This window comes from Typopeltis vanoorti, chromosome 5 (assembly GCF_054136105.1).
Source record: "Typopeltis vanoorti isolate ZY-2024b chromosome 5, IOZ_Tvanoo_1.0, whole genome shotgun sequence".
Taxonomy (NCBI): Eukaryota; Metazoa; Arthropoda; class Arachnida; order Uropygi; family Thelyphonidae; genus Typopeltis; species Typopeltis vanoorti.
In genome coordinates this window covers 93647543-93671925 of record NC_143553.1, presented here as the reverse complement: position 1 = coordinate 93671925, position 24383 = coordinate 93647543, and the positions used below count along the sequence as shown (strand labels likewise).

At 36.1% G+C, this 24383-nt stretch overlaps 1 protein-coding gene and 1 long non-coding RNA gene across 5 annotated transcripts in view; one reads left to right on the top strand and one right to left on the bottom strand.

Annotated features, from left to right (window-relative positions):
• Window positions 1-24383, bottom strand: part of LOC150106656 (vascular endothelial growth factor receptor 1-like) — a 672835-nt gene that overhangs the window by 92085 nt on the left and 556367 nt on the right. The window lies entirely within an intron of this gene.
• LOC150106658 (uncharacterized) overlaps window positions 1-24383 on the top strand; it is a 157799-nt gene that overhangs the window by 85784 nt on the left and 47632 nt on the right. The gene's annotated exons all lie outside the window — the stretch shown is intronic.

Below are 24383 nucleotides of genomic sequence, written 5' to 3'. Positions count from 1 at the left end.
ATGGAAACTCATGGTAGTCAACCACCTGGAAGGAGATGACACCTGATGAGACAAGACAGAGTTTGTGTATTGCCTTTATCAGCTATTGATCTCCCCAGTTTTGCACCCTCAGTAAACAAATGAACTGAATATTTCCCATTAAATCATTTCCTATATCATTAATATACAAATTAAAGAGTAGTGGGCAGAGTACAGTGCTTTGAGGTACTCAAGTAGTCATACTCTTTCTCCTAAATTCCACTCTACCATATATAGTCAGTCTTCAATTTACAACATACAAAACTTACGGCCACTAGTACTTATGACAGATGAACGTCCCATTAAGGAATGCTACTTTACTCTTGCAAAACTTGTACCAGGGTGCCATTATCACTACCTTTGATGCATTTATACAACAAATTCTTTTGCTCAGACTATTGCTGCTATTGAGGGTGGTGAAAAAATCCTCAGAGACATTTAGAAGGAACATAATATCTAAGGAATATATAATATCTTTTATTGTACAAGAATATATCATTATCATCAAATTCCTGACATGTAACCTCAAGGGGTGTACAGGATATGATAGTACTACATGAAAAAATTACTAACTTACTATCTAGAATTTTTCTCCAAATCAGTCTGTTACTTGTCAAGACTCCAACATTATCAGATCTTATATTTCAATCATCTAAGGCACTTTATACTATATCAATCCACCTATATCTTGATCTTTCTCTGGGTTGTTTTCCTGCCAACCTGGCAGAGAACACTTGCTTTGCTAATCTTTCCTTGCTCATTTGTTTAAGTGACCATACCACCAGAGATTAGCTCTGCTAACGCATTCGTGAATGCTGACAATGTCTAGTTGTTTCCTAATATCCTCATTTTTAATATGATATTGCCATTGATGCCATCTGTTCACACCTCTAATCTTTCTCAGGACCCTCATATCTGCAGTCTCTAGTCTTTGGTCAAGTGTTTTACATCTGACCCAGCTCTCAGATCCATAAGTTAAAACTATTTTGAACACTGTCTTGTATACAGCTAATTTAGTGTTCTGAGTAATTTCCCTCTCATTCCATATGAATTTATTCAATTGACTTCCTACCATATCAGCTTTGTTGATTCTGTTGTCTATTTCCATATTTAATTTACCATCTGCACTAAAAATTGTGCCTAAATAGCTGAAATGTTTTACTTGTTCCACAGGTTCTCCATTCACAACACAGTTGACATTTTCAACGATTCTACCTATTTTCATTGTCTTTGTCTTTTTATTGCTGACCTTCATGCCATATCTATTACAACAGTTATTCAATTTAGTCAGGCAATCTTGCAAACTTGTAGTGGATTTATTTAGAAGTATAACATCATCTGCATAAAGCAAAGAGCATGCATTAACAGCTCCAATTCTGATATCATGTTTAATACCACTTTCCTTCATAATGTGATCCATACAGATAATGAATAACAGAGAGGATAATGTACATCCTTGTCTCACACCAGATTTAACATTAACCATGCTACCGGCCAAGACGTATACATACATCCAAGTTACCATGGATGCAAAATGCATATTAAAATGGTAATACCATTGATATTACATTAAAATATATGATGGATACGAAAAGTATGATGATGTGTATTTGATCCATAATGGCCAGTAAGGTGGTTAAACCATCTTCCTGTACTTCCTTCAATTCTAACTGCTGACTTGCAACTCAAATAAAGACTAAGTATTGCTTGATATAATGTCCCATTGACACCATATAACTGTAGTATATTGAATAGCTTCTCTCTTGGCACCTTGTCCAGATCAACAAAACTTAAATATAGATCTTTGTTATATTCCCATGCTTTCTCAACTATTTGTCGTAAAGTGAAGATCTGATCCTGACAGCCTCTATTTGGCCGGAATCCAGCTTGTTCTTCACCAAGCTTTTCTTCCACAATTCTTCTCAACCGTTTCTCAAGTATACTGGCATAAATCTTTCCAGGAACACTCAGTAGAGTGTTCCTGGAGCACTCAGTAGAGAAATACCTCTGTAATTCTCACATTCAGTTTTATTTCCTTTTTTATATATGGGTACTATTAGAGCTCTGCTCCGATCATCAGGAATTCTTCCCTCTGTCCAGGCCTTCTGAACTATACAGTGCAACCACTGTAAGACTTTTATACAGCCATACTTCAGCATTTCTGGTCGAATATCATCTACTCCTGCTGCCTTTCCACATTTCAAACCTGTGATGGCTTTTTCTACTTCAATCATGGTTATACAGTATTCCAGATTGTATGCCTGTTGAGTGTTTTTTGCCACTGTGCTATCATTGCTTGTTTCATTTAGCAATTTTTCGACGTAATTACTCCATACTTCAAGAATATCTTTTTCTTCCATTTTCATGTCACCTTTATCATCTCTAACTTCTTTCAGCACTCTTTCCTCCATTTCTAAGCTTCTTCAACAACCTCCAGAATATCTTACCACCTTCTTGATATTTATTTTCTATGTTCTTGCCAAAGTTCTCCCATGACTTTTGTTTAGCTAGTTTTACACAGTGTTTAGCTTTCTTACATTTGTCTCTGTATTCTCTAAGAGCACAAGCTGACTTATTTGCCAGGAACTTTTGATATGCTTTGTTCTTTTCCTTCACTGCCTCTTTAACTTCCTGTGTCCACCATGGAGTTGTGATTTTTCTATCCTTGCAGACAACCTCACCAGATGTCTCTTTGTCTGAATCAATCAGGGTTTTCTTCAAGGCTTGCCACTAAATCTCCAAGGTTGGTTCCTGTTCTCAAGCTCTTTCATTTTTTCTTCAATAATCTTTGTGTATTTTAGTCTACAGTTCACATCTGAGAGCTGCTCAACTTTTATTCGCTTTAAAACTTTCTTACATGTTATTCTTTTCAATATGAAATTCAATTTTATCCTGCTCAAGACTAAATAGTGATCACTTCCAATTTCAAATCCTCTGTACACTCTGGTGTCCTGCACCAAGGAGAAAACATCATTATCAACAATAACATAGTCAATGAGACTTTTCTTATTCCTTGTCTCTTCTCTCCATGTGAATTTGTGCACATTTTTATGTTGGAACATGGTGTTAGTAATAACCAGTCCATGTCCTGAGCAGAAATCCAACAGGTATTTGCCATTATTATTAGCTTTGCTCTTTTCTCTAAATTTTCCCAAAATATTTTTGCATGTCTGACAATCAGTTCCTACTCTGCTATCTAGATCTCCAACAAGGACCAACTTTTCTTTTTTCATTGTGTCAGTTGCTTTCTCTAAAGCATCAAAACATTCCTCCACTTCTACCTTAGTAGAACCATCTGTGGGACCATAGGCAGAAATAAGTCTCATTGTCCAATTCCCCATTCTGATATTTGTCCACATCACTCTACTTGAGGCTGACTGCCATTCAAGAAGATTAGCCTTGTATTTTGTGTTGAATACTATGGCTACTCCTTATTTTCCTTGATTTTAATTGCCTGAATATAACATTTTGTATTTATTGCTCAGAAAGATCTCACCAGTTTTTGTCTTTTTTGTTTCAAGAATATATATATGTGTGTGTGTGTGTGTGTGTAGTATGGAAAAAAGCAACAGCAAAGTATGAATGGCATTTGTAAGAAGCTGCTGAAAATACATATTCATACATTCATAAAATTCAAGAAAGAAAGCCTAACAAGAGAACCAGTTGACAAGACAGTGATGATAGTAAAGAGTTGGAGGTTGACAGTGAAAAAATAGAGCAGTTAGTGGTGGAAGAAGAGTTCTTAAGTTAAGACCATGTAAAGATTATAGGGGTGTATGGGGTGTCAAGGAGAGAATAGTACCACTCCACTTGGACGGTCGCACATAATTGTGGTTCAGTTGGATTGGTTCTCACTTATGGCTCCAAGACGCTACTGTAAACTGGTAGTGGCCACACCCCAGTCAGGCTAAGCTAAGTGAGGGTAGTCAGATATGGTGATCTCAAGCAGCAGCTGTATTCAGTGAATCGGCTGCAAATAGCATCTATACTCAGTGGCGTAGCTAGGGGGGGAAGGTGAGGCGGTCTGCCCCAAGCAGCACTTTTCATGTGAAACACAATTTTATTATTCGATGATTCTTTTATTTATGTTAACTTGGTAATTTTTATTACTTAATTAATAATTAGTTTTTAACAACTACACTTACAATTAAAATAAATATAGTGTTTTAATTTATTTCCCTGTTCATCGTTTTGACTTTTTGTAGTATTTTGGCATGTATTGAGAGGGGCGGCAAACTCAGGAACCGTCCCAGGCTGCAAAAGCTCTAGCTACACCACTGTCTGTACTCCATGTTAGGAGAAGCTGGATTCAGGTCAAATGGTGGTTAACACTTGACAAAACTGAACCATTGATTAAGTTTTGTCTTAATTTGAAACCATTGAAACTGAATGAACTCAAACCAACCTAAAGATGCATGCTGGCTCAAACATCGCTCGGTCAAACAAGGGCCATGCCCACTATTAGGGAACCAAGACAGTGAAAGCGAAAAATATGTTACTGAAACAAAACATCACCTAGTAGACAAGAAAAACATAACAAGCATAGGAACACTGAACGTAAGAACAGTTCATCAGGAAGGAGCATTGGAAATACTGCTGTATGAATTAGACAACTACAGATGAGAAATGACTGGACTCTGGAAAACCAGATGGACCGGAAAAGGAGAATTTCACCATGGACAGTACAAAATTTTAACTTCAGGCAGGGAGGACAAAAAACACCAAGAGGGAGTAGCTTATATTAAAACCCAAGTCTCAAAACTCTCTATTGTCATATAATCCTATCTCACCTAGGATAATTAAAGCAAGATTTAAAACATCAACTGGATCACTGACTATTATTCAGTTTATACTCACCAACTTCAACATCATCAGAAGAAGAAGACATTGAGGAGTTCTATACAGATTTGCAAAAAGCAGTACAGCAGACATCAAGTCAAGATCTCCTAAACGTAGCGGGGGGACTTAAATGCAAAAGTAAGCAAAGACTGGGATACCTGGCCAAGAGTAATCGGGCAGTTTGGGTATGGAGAAAGCAACAAACTTGTAGAAAGACTGCTAAACTTCTGTCAAATAATAGACTAACAATAACCAACAATCTCTTTAACCAAAAACCCCAAAGAAGCATGGATATCACCAGAAAGACAAACCAAGAAATATGATCGACTATATTATTGTAAACCAAATATGGAAATCAAGTATTCTAAATTGCAGACCCTTTGCTGCAGACTGTGGATCAGACAATAAGCTAGTACTAGCTTATTGTCTGATCTGAACTGAAAGCACTTTAAGAGTCAAAAGGAGACTGAATGTAAATAAACTACAAGATAATAATATTCTAAGAAAATCTCGACTAGAAGTAGATAAAAACCTGAAGGAACTACCAAAATATAATAACTCGAGTGAAGTAAAAAGGTTAAGTGACGAAAGGAAAAGCATGAAATTAAAACAGAACTATAACGGAAATGAATATAATAGATTAACCAGAGAAATAAGAAAACTAGTTAAAAGAGACAAGAATAACTAGTTAGAAGAAAAATGCAAAATGGCAGAGAAGCTATCAAAAGCAAATAACCTCTATGGGTTATATAAACAAATAGATCAAATCAGTAAGACACGGACAACAAAAATGATAATGATCAAAAACAAAGAGGGACAATTAATTGAAAATAAAACAAAAAGAATGGCCAGATGGGAAGAATACTTTAGAGACTTATATAATAAAAACAGCTTTCAGGATATTATTATTCCAGCCACTGAAATGGAAGAGGAAACAAATATCTTTACCAAAGAAACAATAGCACATAGTATAGATAAACTTAAAACTAGGAAAGCACCTGGTATTGATCAAATACATGCAGCATTCTTAAAAGCAGGAAAGGAACAACTTCCGGAGCCATTAAAAACATTATTTGAAAGGATCTACAACAATGAAGTAATACCTACTGATTGGACCAAATCAGTAATAACTCTTATATACAAAAAAGGAGATAAAACAGAATGCAATAATTAAAGAGGCATTACTCTCCTCAGTATTCCAAGTAAGGTTTCTACAAAAGTACTCCAAAAACAAAGTAAGCCATATATAGAACTAGCATTAGAAGAAGAACAACCAGGACAAAGCACAATTGATCATTTATTCAAACTTCAGACAACTAATGGAAAAGATGCTAGAGTACAACCAAAGTTGCTATATAAATTTCATAGACTTTTGTCAGGCATCTGATTCAATTCATAGAAGAGAATTATGGGAAACTATGAAAGAATTTGGAATTCTCAATAAAACTATAAACATAATAAAGAATTTATACAAAGAATCTGAAAGTGCAGTACAAGTGGAGGATACCTTAACCAACTGGTTCCACACAGAGAGTGGAGTAAGACAGGGATGCAATCTGTCACTGAACCTGTTCAATCTTACACTGACCAGTAAGATCTTAAACAAAGAAGACTCTGGAATCAAAAGATATATGGGAAAAATATAACAAATTTAAAATTTGCAGATGAAACTGCATTACTTGCAAGCACAGAAAAAGATCTACAACAAATTTCTGACAAAATAAAGGAAGAATGTATAAACTTAGGATTAAACCTAAATATAGACAAAATAAAAATTATGCAAATAGGAAAAAGAAACACCAGTCTGAAAATTGAAATCGATAGTAAGAATCTAGAGCAGGTAGAAAATTTCACCTACCTCAGAGGAGTAATTGAGTACAACAGTGAAATTAAAAGATATAAACAGATGAATTAGCCAAGTATCCCAAATTCTTGGATGACAAAATAAAATATGGAAGTCAAGAGACATCAAAACAAGTAACAAAAGTAAGAATCTATGACACAATGGTCCTCCCAATACTTGTCTATGGAAGTGAATGCTGGAATCTCAAAAAAATCTGAAGAGAAAAAATTATTAACTACTGAAATGGGTTGGCTAAGAAGATTACTTGGAGTATCTCTGCTGGATAGACTAAGAAATGAAGACATAAGGAAACGACTAAAACAAGAAATAACAATAATAGACAAAATCCAAGAAAGAAGACTGCGATAGTTTGGCCATGTGACCAGAATAGGAACAGAAAGATTACAACTAAAGCCTTATATACAACAATGGAAGGTAAAAGATCAAAAGGGTGGGCCAGAATTAGATAGATAGACAAAATAAAAGAGAACTGAAAACCAAATCACAACAAGAGACACCAAACTGGACAGAATTGTTTGGACTCTCCTCGAATGGGACAGACAGAAGAGAAAAACTAAATTCGGCCTCATCATCATCCACATAGATGATGGAAGAGAGAAGAAGAAAGATTATAGAAGACCTTATAGAAGCAGAGTAAATTGCAAAAGAAGAAGTAGAAGAATAAAGGGGGGAAAAAAAAAGAAACAGAAGATGAGCCCCAAAACGTTTACAGTGAAAAAATCAGCAGTGGAATTTGCCCTTCTGTTAATAAGGAAATATATTTGTTTCAGTAAATGAACCACTACAATGAGAAAAAAGAAAAATATACAGAATGAGCAAACTGCAGTTGCTTTCTTCAGAGAAATTTATGCAAAAAAAAAAAAAAAAACTATAGACACTAAGTTGGAAGTAATGAACATATTTTTAAAGAAGCCCGCTCCTGCTGCCACCTCACTTACGAAGATGAGCATAAATCTTCCACAAGTTATAAATAGGCCATGAATTTTCCAATTAATAAAGCAGCAGCTTTGAAGAATTGCTCTTGTACCTTGTATTTCCAGCTGGTTATTTTACTGTTAAGTGGAGAGAAGCTCTGTACACTAATGTGTCATTATTTATTACAGTACAGTAAGTACTGTACTGTGCATAGCCATTTTATATTATAATTTGTAAGTTATAATATAAATTTATAGTAAAATAACTGATTACACTGGCCAACAACAAAAAAATTTTTTTCTGCTGATTCTGATCTGACACTTGTTTTTTACTAATTTGGGTGCACTGATTTCAAATATCAAACCCATTTTTCTCTATCACGTCAGGTTTTTCCTCTATGGCATTTTCTTTTTGCTAATTTGTAAGTTTTTGATAGTTTTAAGGAGGCAGTACTATTTAGAGGATCAAAAAAATCGATTTTTTAATATTATTTTCTGAAAGTATGTACTTTTAAAAATCTGTTCCTAACTTTTTATCAAGAAATTCGAAAAATTCCCGAAGATATAGCCTATTATTCAAAGCGGTGCGCAGATCAGAATTGGAGCGCTCACCGCTCTCGCTTGTTAGTAAACAAATAAATGCGTAAGAACCTGCAACAGCAAGTACTGGCGCTTTGAATGCGAGAGAGGCCGATAACTTGCATAATACATTTAGGTAATGAAAAGTAGGCAATGATAACTGCCTAAAACAAATGAATGCTATATGCGTCATAGCGGACAAAGAACGATCGAAATCAGTCGATCGTTAATCGATCATGAAAGTATGATGAGCACTTATAACATTTCAATAAAGTCTCTGGTTTTTTTTGTCTTGTTAATTGCATGTTAGTCGGCAGTGAAGAAAATACATCATGTCTACTACTTGAAATTGTGTCAATAGTGTAGATTCCTTCTGCTACATTTGTGGCAGCTTTGCTGTTCCCAGTCAAAGGACAAATATCACTGATTTCGTTAAGAAAGCGTACTTTGCATACTTTGACGTAAAAATTGCAGATCAGAACAAGTCATGGGCAGAAAATTTATGACAGTGGAGCAAGGGAAAACGCCAAAAATTAGCTTTTGGCATTCCAATGATTTGGCGTGAACCGAAAAATCACATAGATGATTGCTATTTTTGTTTAGTTCAGACTTCTGGTTATAATAAGAAGAATAAGAAAAAAATTGTGTATCCAAATCTCAACTCAGCAATTCGGCCAGTTGCTCATTCCAATGAAATAGCCGTGCCAATTTATAAAGGACTTCCTTTACTTGAGAACTAGCATGATCGGGATATGCCAGATGTTCTTGAGGAGCAAGACCTGGATGTTGATTTAGACAATGAAAATTTAATTTCTAGTTCTGGACCATAACATTTTACTCAAGTGGAATTGAATGACTTAGTAAGAGATTTGGGCCTATCAAAGGAATCATCGGAATTGTTAGCTTCAAGATTAAATGAAAAACACTTACTGGAGCAAGATACGAAGATAACTTTTTATTGTGGCAGGGAAAGTAATCTTGTACAATATTTTAAACACGAGTGTGGGTTTGTTTACTGTAACAATGTGTCAGGTTTACTAACTGAAATGAGTGTTGTACAATATCATCCAAATGAGTGGCATTTATTTATCGACAGTTCAAGCAGAAGTCTCAAGTGTGTCTTACTACACAATGGGAATGTATATGGCTCAATTCCTATTGGCTATTCAGTCCACTTAAAGGAAACATATGAGGACATTAAAAAGGTTCTGAAGTTATTAAAATATACAGACCATAACTGGATTATCTGTGTGGATCTTAAAATGGAGAACTTTTTACTTGGCTTTCAAGTAAATACAAAGTTTCCGTGTTTTCTATGCTTCTGGGATAGTCGAGCTAGAAACCAACACTGGAGTCAGAAACATTGGCCTCTTAGAATATCCTTAAATGTTGGAGAACAGAATGTTAAAAATCAACCTTTAATCGACAGAGAAAAAATCATTTTTCCACCTCTACACATCAAACTAGGTCTTATGAAGCAGTATGTTAAAGCTTTAGATTTACAAGGTGACTGTTTCCAATACATATGTGAAAAATTTCCATGACTTAGTTATGAAAAAATTAAAGCCGGTGTATTAGATGGACCACAAATTAGAACTTTAATGAGACACCCAAATTTCATCAACTCTATGAACGAAATTGAGAAAGAGGTCTGGACTTCATTTACGATGGTTGCGAATAATTTTCTTGGAAACAAAAAAGCATGCAATTACAAAGATCTAGTGGAAACAATGCTTGAAAATTTCCAGCACCTAGGTTGCAACGTGAGCATAAAGCTTAATTTCCTATACAGTCATCTTGATAGATTTCCCGAGAATTTAGGTGCTGTAAGCGATGAAGAAGGCGAAAGATTTCATCAAGACTTAAAAACTATGGAAGATTGGTACCAAGGAAGATGGGATTCTCACATGATGGCTGACTACTGTTGGAGTATTCAAAGGGATTGCCAAAACAGAACACACAGCAGAAATTGCTACAAACAAAAATTTATTCCCTGAAACTCATGTGTAAGTAAAATTGTTATTTTTTATAAATATTCTTGTAATTTTTAATGAATATTGTTAAGTAGTTATGTATCTAATTATCGGTCCTCTCTCGCATTCAAAGCGCCAGTACATACCGTTGCAGGTTCTTACGCATTTATTTCTTTAATAACAAGCGAGAGCAGTGAGCGCGCCGATTCTGATCTGTGCACCGCTTTGAATAATAGGCTATATCTTCAGGAAATTTTCAAATTTCTTGATAACAAGTTAGGAACAGATTTTTAAACGTACATACTTTCAGAAAATAATATTAAAAATTGATTTTTTTGATCCTCTAAATAGTACTGCCTCCTTAAAACTATCAAAAACTTACAAATTAGCAAAAAGAAAATTCCATAGAGGAAAAACCTGACGTGATAGAGAAAAATGGGTTTGATATTTGAAATCAGCGCACCCAAATTAGTAAAAAACAAGTCTCATATAAAAGTCAGCAAAAATTGTGTTGGACTGTGTTATTATTTCACTATAAACAAAGAGTAAAATTTTAAAAATAACAACAGATTGGCAGATCATAAACTGTTATTTTCAGTATAAAATATTTGTACTTGCATTAAAGTTTATTACTGTGATTATCACGTAAGTTTGTTGTTTTATAGTTATGGCACAGATTCCTTTAAAATTTTAAGACTTAAAAAGAAAAATTAGATAATATTATAAAAAGGACTCAAGAAGAACAAGCTGGATGAGAAATCCTGGAAATATACCAAGCATCTGTTCCTAGGTTTTGTAGATCTGAAAAAGGCATGCAACAAGGTGCCCAGAGAAAAGCTTTTTAAAACAATACATATGGGATAAATGGAATATTATACAGAGCAACACATGGTCTATATTTAATTCTAGCAGCAAGGCTTATACGTTGGTCATATATAACTGGTAATTAGTGTACGGAATTAACAACGCATATAAAGTATATTAATTAAAGATAACTTTAATAAATAACTTCTATATTTCGGCAACGTCATGCTGCCATCTTCAGGAACATAAAGATATGATATGTGCATGCAGGCACTAACAAAAGCAAATGAGGAAGAAAGCAAGAAACTAATATTGTTCCTAAAGTCCTAATGGTGCCCTCTGGCGGGCTAATTTGGTTATCTTGGCAGTTGGGCTGAAGTTCTCAAAATGTAGGTCTCCCAATTTTTGGATAGTTTCATGCACCCAAATTTGTTGAGATTAGGAACATTTTTTAGAGCTGCTGAAGATTCTTTGAATAATCTTTCGTATTTAAACTTGCTGTGGTGTATTATTTTTGTTTTCTTCCAACGAATTCTATGGTGGGTATCTAAGGCATGGTCTGCCAGCCCAGAGCGGCTGTACTGGTGAAACCGGATGATTTAGTCTTGGTGTTCTGAAATCCTGATATTTGTTGTTCTGCCTGTTTGGCCAAAGTAGGACAATTTGCAGCTGCAAGGGACCTGGTATACACCAGGTAGGTCTAGGGGAAGTGGTTGGTCTTTGGTAGAGCGGATAAGGGATGCCAACTTTTTATATGGTCTGTAACAAGAAGTAAGGTCATATTTTCTGAGGATATTGGTTATTTTCTCAGAGGTGCCCTGAATGTAGGGGATGGTGATAGATTTGGTGTAATCTTTATTGTGGAGGGGGGGTTGTGGTTTACTGGTTTGAGTATTTTTTGGATTTTTTGGGGGTTATAGCCATTGGCTAAGAGAGTGTTGTGGATGTGGTTTAGTTCAGTAGTTAGGGCCTTGTCATCTGAGCAGATTAATTTTGCCCTGTTATATAGTGTTTTTATAACCCCATATTGTTGTGAGGGGGGATGGTGGGATTGCTGGTGAATGTATTTGCCAGTATGGGTGGGTTTTCTGTAAACAGAGAAAACCAAAGATCCATCAAGCTGGCGGGTGATTAAAGTATCTAGGAAGGGGAGAGTGTTGTTTTCCTCTTTTTCTAAGGTGAACTGGACTCTGGGATGTTGGTTGTTTAAGTGTGTTAGGAAGGAGTGGAGTGAGTCTGAGCCATGTGGCCAAATAGCGAACACATCATCCACGTAACGAAGCCAAATAGTGGGTTTTTGTGGGGCGGAGTTTAAGGCTTTCTCTTCAAAGGTCTCCATAAAGAAATTGGCCAAGGGTGGGGAAAGTGGTGAACCCATGACTGTCCCCTCTATCTGTTTGTAGAACTTTCCTTGCCAAACGAAATAGCCTGAGTTCATTGTGAACTGAAATAGGGCTGAGATATCGGGAGGAAACTTGGCTTGGATGAGCTCTAGGGTTTCTTTGAGTGGGACATTAGTGAATAGGGAGGAGATGTCAAAACTGACCATTATGTCAGTGTGTTGGAGTGAGAGGTTTTCTATACTGGCTTTAAAGTTAGCTGAGTTTTTTTTCATTTTCAACAAATTGTCCTACTTTGGCCAAACAGGCAGAACAACAAATATCAGGATTTCAGAACACAAAGACTACATCTGGTTTCACCAGTACAGCCACTCTGGGCTGGCAGACCATGCCTTAGATACCCACCATAGAATTCGTTGGAAGAAAACAAAAATAATACACCGCAGCAAGTTTAAATACGAAAGATTATTCAAAGAATCTTCAGCAGCTCTAAAAAACGTTCCTAATCTCAACAAATTTGGGTGCATAAAACTACCCCAAATTTGGGAGACCTACATTTTGAGAACTTCAGCCCAACTGCCAAGATAACCAAATTAGCCCACCAGAGGGCACCATTAGGACTTTAGAAACAATATTAGTTTCTTGATTTCTTCCTCATTTGCTTTTGTTAGTGCCTGCATGCACATACCATATCTTTATGTTCCTGAAGATGGCAGTGTGACGTTGCCGAAATATAGAAGTTATTTATTAAAGTTATCTTTAATTAATATACTTTATATGCGTTGTTAATTCCGTAAACTAATTACCAGTTAGGTCTATATTTAAGTTGTAAGTCAGCAGTTAGAATCGAAGGAAATAGAGGTAGATAGTTTATTATTATTATTATTAACATCTGACCTCCATGGAGTCGGAGACTCATTGTGGGAGGTACACACTATTGTGCCCAGTGCTCATCCAACCCTGCTTTAAACTGATTCACTGTGTCTACATTCACAACTCACTCAGGCAATGCATTCAAATCACCAACTGCTCTCCATGCAAAGAACCTACTCCTCACTCCTACATCCTCCTTATACAAGAGGTCATCCCAGCAATGACTTCTTGTCCTAGCCCCCTCTCCCGTTCTATGAAAAATCTCCTCCATGTCGACGTGATAACAACCCTGACTAGCTTATATGTCTCAATCATATCCCCACCGCTTCCTCCTATTCACGAGACTCTGCAACTTACATTCTCTCAATCTGTCCTTGTACTCCACATTCCAAAGACCACTGACTATCTTTGTGAATCTTCTATGGACCCTTTCCAACATATCCTAGTCACCATGAAAACCCGTGTACAAGGCCTTATACAGTAGCATCATAATCTCTCTATTTCTGTATGTCAGAGTCCTCTGCATCATTGCTATTATCCGATGTGATGTCTTCACAACTCGTGTAATGTGGCCCCCGAATGTCAGGTCTTTGTCCACACCATCACACCTAGATCTCTCATCTCCTCTACTTCCTGTAATGTATATCCTTAAATCAGATAAGGATACACATTATCACTACTCTTATTCATTATATGGATCACATTATGAAAAAAAAGTGGCATTGTCTCATATTAGAACTGGTGTCAAACTTAGCTCACTGCATTAAGCAGATGATGTCGTACTCTTAAACACGTCCAGCACAAGTCTCCAGGATTCTCTAATAACAGCTGTAATGAATTTGGCATGGAAATCAGCAATAAAACCACCAAAACTATGAAAATAGGCAGAACATAGAAAACATCAGCTGCCTTCTTAATGGAGAACCTAATAGAAGAAGTTGGTACAATTTTTAGTGAAGATGACTAATTAAATACAGAAATAGCTTGTACTAGAATTGTGTGGCTTATGTGTTTGGAGTACATGTTAATTTCTTTTCAGGGTATTGATCACAACATAGAGAAGAAAATGATTAATATTTGCAAACTAATTAGCTGATGTTTCGTTGGTATTATATCCAGCATCTGCAGATAACAAGAACATCTGTCAGTGAAACAACAACAATTTGGTATAACAGTAGGACTAGTTTAAAAAATTGTAATGAACAACACATGGAACTAAAGTCCTAATTAGGAGCCATCTATGTTGGAAAAAGAGAGAAAACAAGTATCAATTAAATCTTAAAATGACTGTCTCCCACATTTTTGGTAAATTTATAAAGCCATATTTGTTGAGGTTTGGAGTATGTTTTAAAGCTGCAGTTGATTTCTAAAATAATCTCTCTGACTTATAATGACGTCTGCGTAGCACTTTTGTTTTCTTCCATTTGATCTTGTGTGAAAATCATAATGATAGTGCGATGTATTTTTATGTTCACCAAGGCGAATGTCAACAATTCTTTCTGTCTGTCCACAGGTCACAAGAAATATCAACTAAGTACCATATTTAAACCATATGTCGAATTTGCAACTCTCATCTGTGATAAACTCTCTTTTTTATCATATCCAGGAGTTTATGAAATGCCCTGTTCTTGTGACCTATCTATCTTTATGGCAAGTTGGGTCTAGTACTAATTATTGAAGGAGATTGGAATGCCAAAGTCGGAATAGATAATGATGGTTGGGAAGGCGTCAGGGGACCATAAGATGATGATCTGTAACACAAGATTCCAGCAAAAGGAGTGTAGAAAATGGACTTGATGATCAAATGATGGTAAAACACAAACATTATTGATATGATTACGATTAAAAGAAGATGAATAACATCACTACAGCAGCGTCGAACTTTTCAAGAAGCTGATATAGATTTGGATCATAGTTTAATGATTGCAAACATCAAGTTGAAGTTAAAAAGAAAATATAAACCCCCATCATCGGAAACAAAGAGATACAGCAAGAATAAGTGAAGCAGAAATAGGAAGAGAGTAGAGAACAGTGTTAGAAAAAAAACTTAAAAAGTGTGGACAAAGAAAAAAATTTGAATCTGAGAGTGAAAGGAGTAATGAAGACAATAGAAATGATAGAAGATTGAAGATAAGAAGGAATACATCAGAACAAATAGAGGAGCAATATAGAAGAAAGTGTCATGAGGTGAAAAAAGCAGTCAGAATGAATAAGATGAAATGGTTAGAAGCCCAGTGCAATAATATAAAACAGCACTGTGGAGAGCATAAAACTAGGGAGGTGTACAAAATGATTAGAACCATTAACAGAAGGTGGTAACCAAACAGACCACAATTAAAGATGAAAAAGGCAAAGTATTGATGAATAAAGATAAAATTGTACAGCGGTGGACAAGATACTGGAATGAGTTATATGAAGAAAAACTAGATTTAGATAGCATTGGGAAACTGATTGAAGAATTGAAGCAGCTATCACCACAAGGTAATGAGTATGATATGTACATTTTAAGAGGAGAGGTAGAAAAAGCAATAGGATGGCTAAAACATAAGAGTCCTGGTAATGGTAACATCACTGGAGAAATGATTAAATATGCTGGTGAAAGTATGGTTACAGAAATGCACCAACTATGTAATATGGTATAGAAAGAAGGGGAAATAAGCTAGAATGTTAAAATGATAGAACAATTGCTTTATTACAAGTCACCTTGGTAAGGTGATGATGATGATATTGACAAGAAAGATTGAGAACACAATTGGAAACATACCTTGCAGATGAGTAAGCAGGATTTAGGTAGAAGCACAATTCAACAGATTTTGACAATGCGATTAATACCAGAGAAAGTTAGGAAAAAACAAAAACATATTTATCTACTTTGTTGATTTTCAGAAGGCATTTGACAGTATCGAACAAAAGTGACATTAGCAGTGCTAAAATCCTATGGAATTGATAGATAACGAATAGTTATATTAAGAGATGTTTACAAGAATGCCATTGCAGCAGTTAGAATAGGTGATGATTTTGGAAAATGGTTTAGAACAAGCAGAGGTACTAGACAGGGGGACCCAATATCACCAAGCATTTTCATCACACATTTAGAAAGAGCAATTGATAAAATGAAGGAAAGTGCAAAAGGAATATCGGTACATGGGATGAGAATTAACAATCTGAGATTTGCAGATGACATTGTTATTATGGAAGAAGAAGAAAGAGAAATACAAAAAAACATTGAAACTGTTAAATGAGGAAGGAAAGAGATTTTGGACTTGTTATGAACTTGGAAAAAACAAAGACGATGGTATTTGGTGAAAAGAACATGAAACAAAAGATACAAGTGAATGGAATTGATAGAGAAAATGTAGAATAATTCACATACAATATTTGGGAAGTAAAATTAAAATTACATATGATTTGAACTGTAAAAAAGAAATAAAGATCAGGATTGCAAAGGGAAGAACAAATCCGAAGGCCATGGATAACATCTGGAAAAGTCAAGTAATCAGCCTGCAAACAAAACAAAGAGTACTGGAAACATGCATCTTTAGTGGTGTACTGTATGGATCTGAAACATGGGTAATAAATAAGGAATCAAGAAAAATAAATTTGGCATTTGAAAGAACTTGTTACAGGAAGATTCTAAGAACAGGATGGGTACAGAAAGTCACGAATCAAGAGCCCTATTGGAAGCAGAAGATTATACAATGGAGGCTGCAATTATTTGGATATATCTGAAGAATGAGTAAGGACAGGAAGATAAAGATATTCATGTTACTGACACTCAATAAACAGAAGAGACAGACCATACAGAGAGTGGATAGATGGCCTAAAGGACTGGTGCAAAATGGGTTTACAGAAACTGTGATACTGTGCACTTGACAAAGATAGGTGGAAGAAGATAGTGAAGGGGGCATCAGACACCAACGGGCAGTGAGCCTGTGGTTTGTGATGATGAAATTGGGTCTAAAATATTTTGGACACATTGAAAGAATGGAAGGAGGACTTCTCAGAACAGTAATAGAAGATAAAGAATTTTACTCTTGAGAGACACTTGTGACATTATTCTTGTGTTAATGTGTCTATAATTCCTAATAGAAGGTAAAGTTCCTGGAAAAAGAGGAAGGGGTAGACCATCAATGAGATGGATGGAGTGTAGAGCAACTAATCTTCAGAGAGTTGAGGTCTCCAGAAAAGCAAACAACAGGACTACATGGCGAGGCCTGGTGAGGCACACCACTGAACATCGGAGTGACCATACCGCATCTGTGGATGCTCAGTGAACATTTAGATAGATAGATGGATCCGATCACTACCAAATGTCTTGTACCTCCATAGAATTTTCTTTTCCAACACAACTTGCTTGATTTCGCTATTCATTCATTTCACTCCTACTCTATTTATTCACTTAACCCTTGGTATGCAGTTATACATTGCTTGTGTCTGCATTATGAATTTCCATGCACTGTTAACATCGTCTTTTCTGCACAGATCATCTAACTAATATACTGATGTTAACTAACTACAGATCTTACCATAATCACATGCTTTATACTTCCACATAAATCCATTTTGGCAATAACCTTTTCCTGTTTCACCACTTCCCAAACAAGTACTTCATGATCACTCTCACTAACCAGTGGCAGTGTTAATACCTCATTAACAACTACATCTTCTGAAGTTATGATCAAATCCAAAACATTAAAGCCTCTAGTTGCTTCAGTGACATGCAGCTTAAGATATTTATCTCTCATAAGTTCAACAAACTTGCTCTCTTTGTTCCTAGACACTATCTCCCCCCATCCATTCTATATTCCTGTAATTAAAGTCTCCCATCAGGATTACCTTCTTTTTACATGCCCAAAACAATTTACATAAACATTTCACAATCGATATTCTCTACATTCCCTGGCCTATAACAGCACCATATCAGATATATACTAGCCTGTTAATTTCAACTTCACATCACATCACACAGATTCAAAAACTGTGTATATACTATCAGCTTCCACACTTTGTGGACACAATTTCTCTGCAATCATTAACAGTTCTCTCCTCTTTTTACATTCCTGTCCTTCTGGAAAATTATACATCCTTCCATTTTATATTAACAACATCACATCCTTTTCAGACAACCAAGTTTCACTTATTCCAATTATCTTTGCACATACTGACTCAATCAATGCGATAAACTCAGCTCTCTTGTTTTAAATACTCCCTACATCTGTGTACAAACATAACAATCCCTGTGTCCTGAGGCCATACTACCCACAACATTCTCTATTCTAGCTGCTATACCACATCTCTCTCTCTTCAGTTTGACCACTCCTATTTCCCTGATTCTGACTGATTTCTATTCATACCTGTCTCATCCTCAATTTTATGCATTCCATCACGACGTGCTGCTGAAACCACATCTTCAACCTCGTATCCATCTTAGTCCTGTCATATAATCCATTTAGCAGTGCCACCCTGCTTCACAAGTAGACTCTGATCATTTACTGCATTTACTTCTTGATTCTGTGCCTTCTCATAAAACAATAGTCTTTCTAAATGCTCAACACCAAACCCATTCAAATGCAATCTATCAACTTTAAACCATTCCAACTTTCCTTCAAATTCACTCCATATATTTACAAACTGTACCCTCAAATAACTGAGACATCTTACTATTCATTATTTCTGCTCTAATTCTCAATTTACTATTGTCATATTATTATTATTATTACACCCTCCATGGAGTCGACAGACTCATCGTGGGAGGTTCATTTAACTGACAACATATTTATCATATAGAATCTTAAAATCCTTAATGCTGCTTGCATTAACAACACATTCTGGTAATGCATTCCATTCACTGACAATTCTTCATGTAAAAAATCTACTCCTCACACCTTTCTTCACCACACTTTTACATAACTTCCAGGAATGACTGGTTCTTTCCCTCTCACCTTCTACTCTTTTTATAATCCCCTCTGGATTAATCTGATAAAACCCTCTCACTAACTTAAACGTCTCTATCATATCACTTCTCTTCCTCCTATCCACCAAACTCTGCAATCTACATTTCTTCAACCTCTCTCTCACTCTCTCTCTCTCCATAGCCAGAATTCCAAAGTCCTGATATTGTCTTAGTCACCTCTGGACCCTCTCCAATGTCTCCACATCACATTGAAAACCAAGTGTGGTCTGACCAGTGCATTATACAGTAGCACAACCACTTCTTTATCCTTGCATGTTAGAGTACTTCTTATCATAGCAACACTATGATATGCAACCTTTGCAACATGCCCTCTAAACTTCAGTCTACTATCAATCATCACTCTCTAATCTCATCTGCTTCCTGAAGTATAGCACATCAAAATGCACTCCCTTGCACTTATTGATATTAAAACTGCAACCCCCACTCTTTTGTCCAAGTAAAAAGTCTATTCAAATCTTCCTGAAGGGATTCAGCATCAGTAGCTACTTATAACTCTGCATCATCAGCAAATAACTGAAGATCCCCAGTCAGTCCACATGATAAATTGTTTACAAATAAGTTAAACAGCAGGGACCCAAGAACAGAACCCTGGGCATGCCACTGGTTACCCTTCTTTTTGAGACACTGCTCCATCATACACAACCTGCGGGCATCGTTCGGAGAGAGCTAATCTCTGATCCATCTAACCAGTCTACTATCTATTCCTATAGTCTGCAGCTTGTACACCAACTTATCATATGGTAATCTACCAAACGCTTTACAAAGTCTAAGAATATCACCATATATGAGTCTCCCTTATCTAACACACTCATAAAATGCAAGTAAATTACTAAAACAGGACTTACCTTTACAAATCCATGCTGACCTTCATAAAGAATGCTATGTCCATCAACCCAATTCTGTATTCTATTCCTTACCAATCTCTGGGCAACATGCTAATGACTTTTCCAATAATGCAGTTATCCTTTACCTGCTGCAACAACTTCTTCAATCTCTATCAACAATCTTTATTTCCCTAACGAAGTCATTTGAGCCCACGACTACCACTAATTTTGATGCCCACTTTTTCTTTTCTGCAATGCATCAGTTATTTGTTTCATTTTTCCATCAAGAAAGTATGTTTTGTGCACTTTATTAGTCATCACACCACTAATGATTGAGTAATCATACAATGATATAAAATTATCTTTTCACTCTTTCTTCCCTAATCCTCCTTCACATCAGCCAATCTCTTCTTCATTTTCACTAACTCTTGCCTAAGCTCCTCTACTATGGTCCCAACTCTTGCTCCTATTTCTAACCACTCTAATCTATTGCACTTTTCACATGTATTAATGCTTTCCTTCTTTTCGTTTTCTCTAACAGTAAATTGTTCACATTTTTCAGTGAAGCAATTTTCACAACACATCCATTGGGAAAATTCAAGGCAGAAATTGATCTTCGTGATAAAGCTTTCTGTGCTGCCAATGTGCACTTCTTTACAGATGCCATTTTCAGATGTGGTAGAAGTAAGGACAAACAAGTAGCAAAACACAATATAAACAAACAAAAATTCCAGCAAGACTACTGAAGGACAACTGTATCTAGACTGAAAAAAATGCAGCACAGCTTATGATAAAAAAGGCCACACTATACACTATTTATTATTATTATAATTATTATTATTATACAGGCACCTCCAAGGAGTCCAAAGACTCATCACTGGAGACCTAATCTATCCACACAATCTGTCATTTAAAAACACTTTTTTTTAGCACAGCTCAAATTTACTGCCATGTTCACTTGTGATGCTAGAACTAGATTATATATAATATATATATATTGTTATATTATACTTTGCATAATTACAGCATAATCATATAATAACATAATTACAGCATAATCAAGCTTTTGAATATAGCAAAACAACTGCAAAAGTCAGTCTTTATTGATTCAAAAGTCAGTCAATTTGTCTCAACATGAGCCAAATTGACTCATGTTGTGCTTAACCTTCAGGCAGAACACCAGAAATAAATAGTATATATTTATAATTTAGTACGAGAATGAAAATGACTCTATATAGTGAAACAATCACTCCTACTGCACAGAATGCAAGCAAAACAAAATAAATTTTTATTGCAGCACTTAAAACAGAACACACAGACATAGTGAATGACTACTGTATGTAGAATGAGTAATTAGAAACAATGGGAATGACACCATACTACATAGTTGCAAAAACCAAACAAAGTAAAAGTTTTATTGTAATACTGAAATACAGCACAATCTTGCTTGAGGCACAATTAGTGAGGGACACACCCTGTATTAATGTGTTAATATACATGCAAGAAAGTAATGTAAAATTTCATAAACAGCCAACACCATAAAATCCACTTTACAATGGAATAGGAAGCAAATAGGAAAAAAATAGAAAGCAAAGGAAGCTTTCTGCCCTTCCTAGAGACACTAATCATATGGCTTACTGATGGTTCATTATCTTTTTCTGTTTATAGAAAACTCACACATACAGGGAGATATTTGCACAAACATTCACACCATCCATCATCCAGCTCAACAGTATGGTATCCTAAAAACTAACTTACATAACTAGAGCTATCTGTTCTAATGACAATGCTCTTATCACTATATTCAATTGCATCACACTTTCTTAGCCAATGGCTATAATCCCCATAGGATGGAAAACATACTCAGTGCTCTCCAGAAATCTCCTCCATTGCCTATCTGCAAGACTAGAGAAAAACTATTACCATCCCATACATTCAAGGCATATTTGAAAGGATATCTAGGGTGCTTAATAAATATCAGCTACGCACTATATTTAAACCATATGTCAAATTGCAACTCTCATCTGTTCACCTAAGGACAAACTCTCTTCTTTATAACATCCAGGAATTTATGAAGTGCCCTATTCTTGTGACCTGGCTAACTATAGACAGACAGGAAGAACTGTTGACATCAGCCTTAATGAACATAAAAAATACATTCAGCACTACTATTATGCCAAGTTGGGGCTAGCAAACCATTGTTTGGAATTTCACACAGGATCAAATGGAAGAAACACAAAGTGCTATACAGAAGTCATTATAAGTCAAAGTGATTTTTTTTGGAATCAACAGCAACTTTACAACATACTCCAAACCCCAACAAGTATGGCTGTATAAATTTACCAAAAATCTGGGAGACAATCATTTTAAGATCTGATTAATACTTGTTTTCTCTCTTTTTTTTCCAACAATAGATTATTCAGGCCTCCATGGAGTCAAAAGACACATTACGGGAGGTCCCTCCTAGGAAACACAAAGTCCATCATACCACTCCTTAAACTCATTGACCATTCTGCTCTCACCACTCCATCAGGCAATGCATTCCACGGTTCAACCACCCTCAATGCAAAGAAACCACTCCATACCCTCTTGCTTACAGCTTCCTTTTGTAACTTCCAGGGATGGCTCCTTGTCATTATTCCTTCCCACTGTTCAACCAAGTGAAAGAACTCCCCAGTGTCAACCCTGTAACCACCTCTCGCTGAGTTTAAAAGTCTCAATCATATCACCCCTCCTTCTTCTATCTACCAAACTCTGCATTCTACATTCCCTCAGCTGATCCTCATAACTAACATGTTTGTTATCCACCTCTGTACTCTTTCCACAGTTAATTTATCCCCTTCAAATCCTGGGGACCAAATCTGAGAACAATAGTCTAAGTGTGGTCTGATCAGGGCCTTATAGAATGGAATGATAACTCTTATCTCTGCAGGTCAGTGTCCTTCTCATTATTGAAGCAATCCTCTTCTAGACACTTCCAGTCTGCTACCACCCTTATGCAATGCCACTATCTTATTTTCCTTCCATTCCTTGGGTACCTTTCCCATAGCCAGACTTTCATTGAAAAGCCAGGTCAAAGGAGCTGTCAGTTCTTTAGCACATTCTCTCAAAACCCATGGTGAAATACCATCCAGTCCCACAGCTTTACTGATATCCAGAGTACTCAGTATTTGGAACATACTCTCCTCCTATACCTCTAAACCTCAAACCTGCCCTATATCCATCTAGTATTAAAATTTACTCCTCCAGGATGAGATACTCCAATAAGGTGTTCATTGAACAATTCCACTATGTCCTCTGCATCAGTCACTCTATTCCCATTTTTATCCCACAATGTCATTCGTCCACAGCCATTTCTCCTCCTCCTGGCCACATAGCTAAAAAATTCCCTGGATTTTCTTTGGATCTTTGGGGCAAATCTTTTCTCATATTCCAGTTTCGCCTTCCTTATCATATTAATATGGTAAGGAAGGTGAAACTTCATTACCATATTAATATAAAATTACCATAATATTAAACAGATACTGCATGTGAAAAAGAGGCTATGGAAGAGATATAACGAGACAGGTGAAGATCAAATGCATGAAGAATATAAGACACAGGCCAGGAGAGTGCTATTGTTTGTCATCCACTTTACACCAAATTGAGTCCTCTTCTTCACTTGTGGAATACAACTTACTATTGCTGCTAACAAATATTCCTTCACAATTTCACAAGCACTAAAGATATCCCGGCCTTCCAATTCCTGCTTCCATGAAACTGCCCCAAGTTGATATCTAAGACTATTATAATTACCTGCCTTATAATTCCACATATGTTCCCATCTCTTTGATACTCCTGCATGTCTATTTATCTTCCAATTCAAAACCACATGATCACTCAGTTATTATCAACTCTTCTGATGCTATGACCAAATCCAAAACTTTTGAACTTCTTGTTCCCTCTATTACGTATTGCCTAAGACATTTGTCCCTCAAGAACTCTAGAAATTCCATTCCCTTATTGCTACATGCATCTTCCTCTTCCCGATTTATATTACTGCAGTCAAAATCTCCCATAACAATCATTCTTTTTGCACTTGCCAAGCTCAACTATCTAAACATCTCCTGGTCCCCTCTCTCTGTGCTCCTTGGTTTGTAGCAACACCCTACTAAATATCCTGTCTTGCCTACCTCTACCTCACACCATATGCTTTCAAAATCATTAGCATCACTGTCTTCCCAAGCATCCACTCTTAGAGGACATAAGTTGTCACTTACCATAAGTAGTACTCCACCACCATGCTTTCCCTTCCTATCCTGCCAAAAAATGCTGTACCTTGCTACTTCTCTTCCTGTCATTATATCCTCTTCTGTCAACCACTTCTCAGTGATCCCAGTAA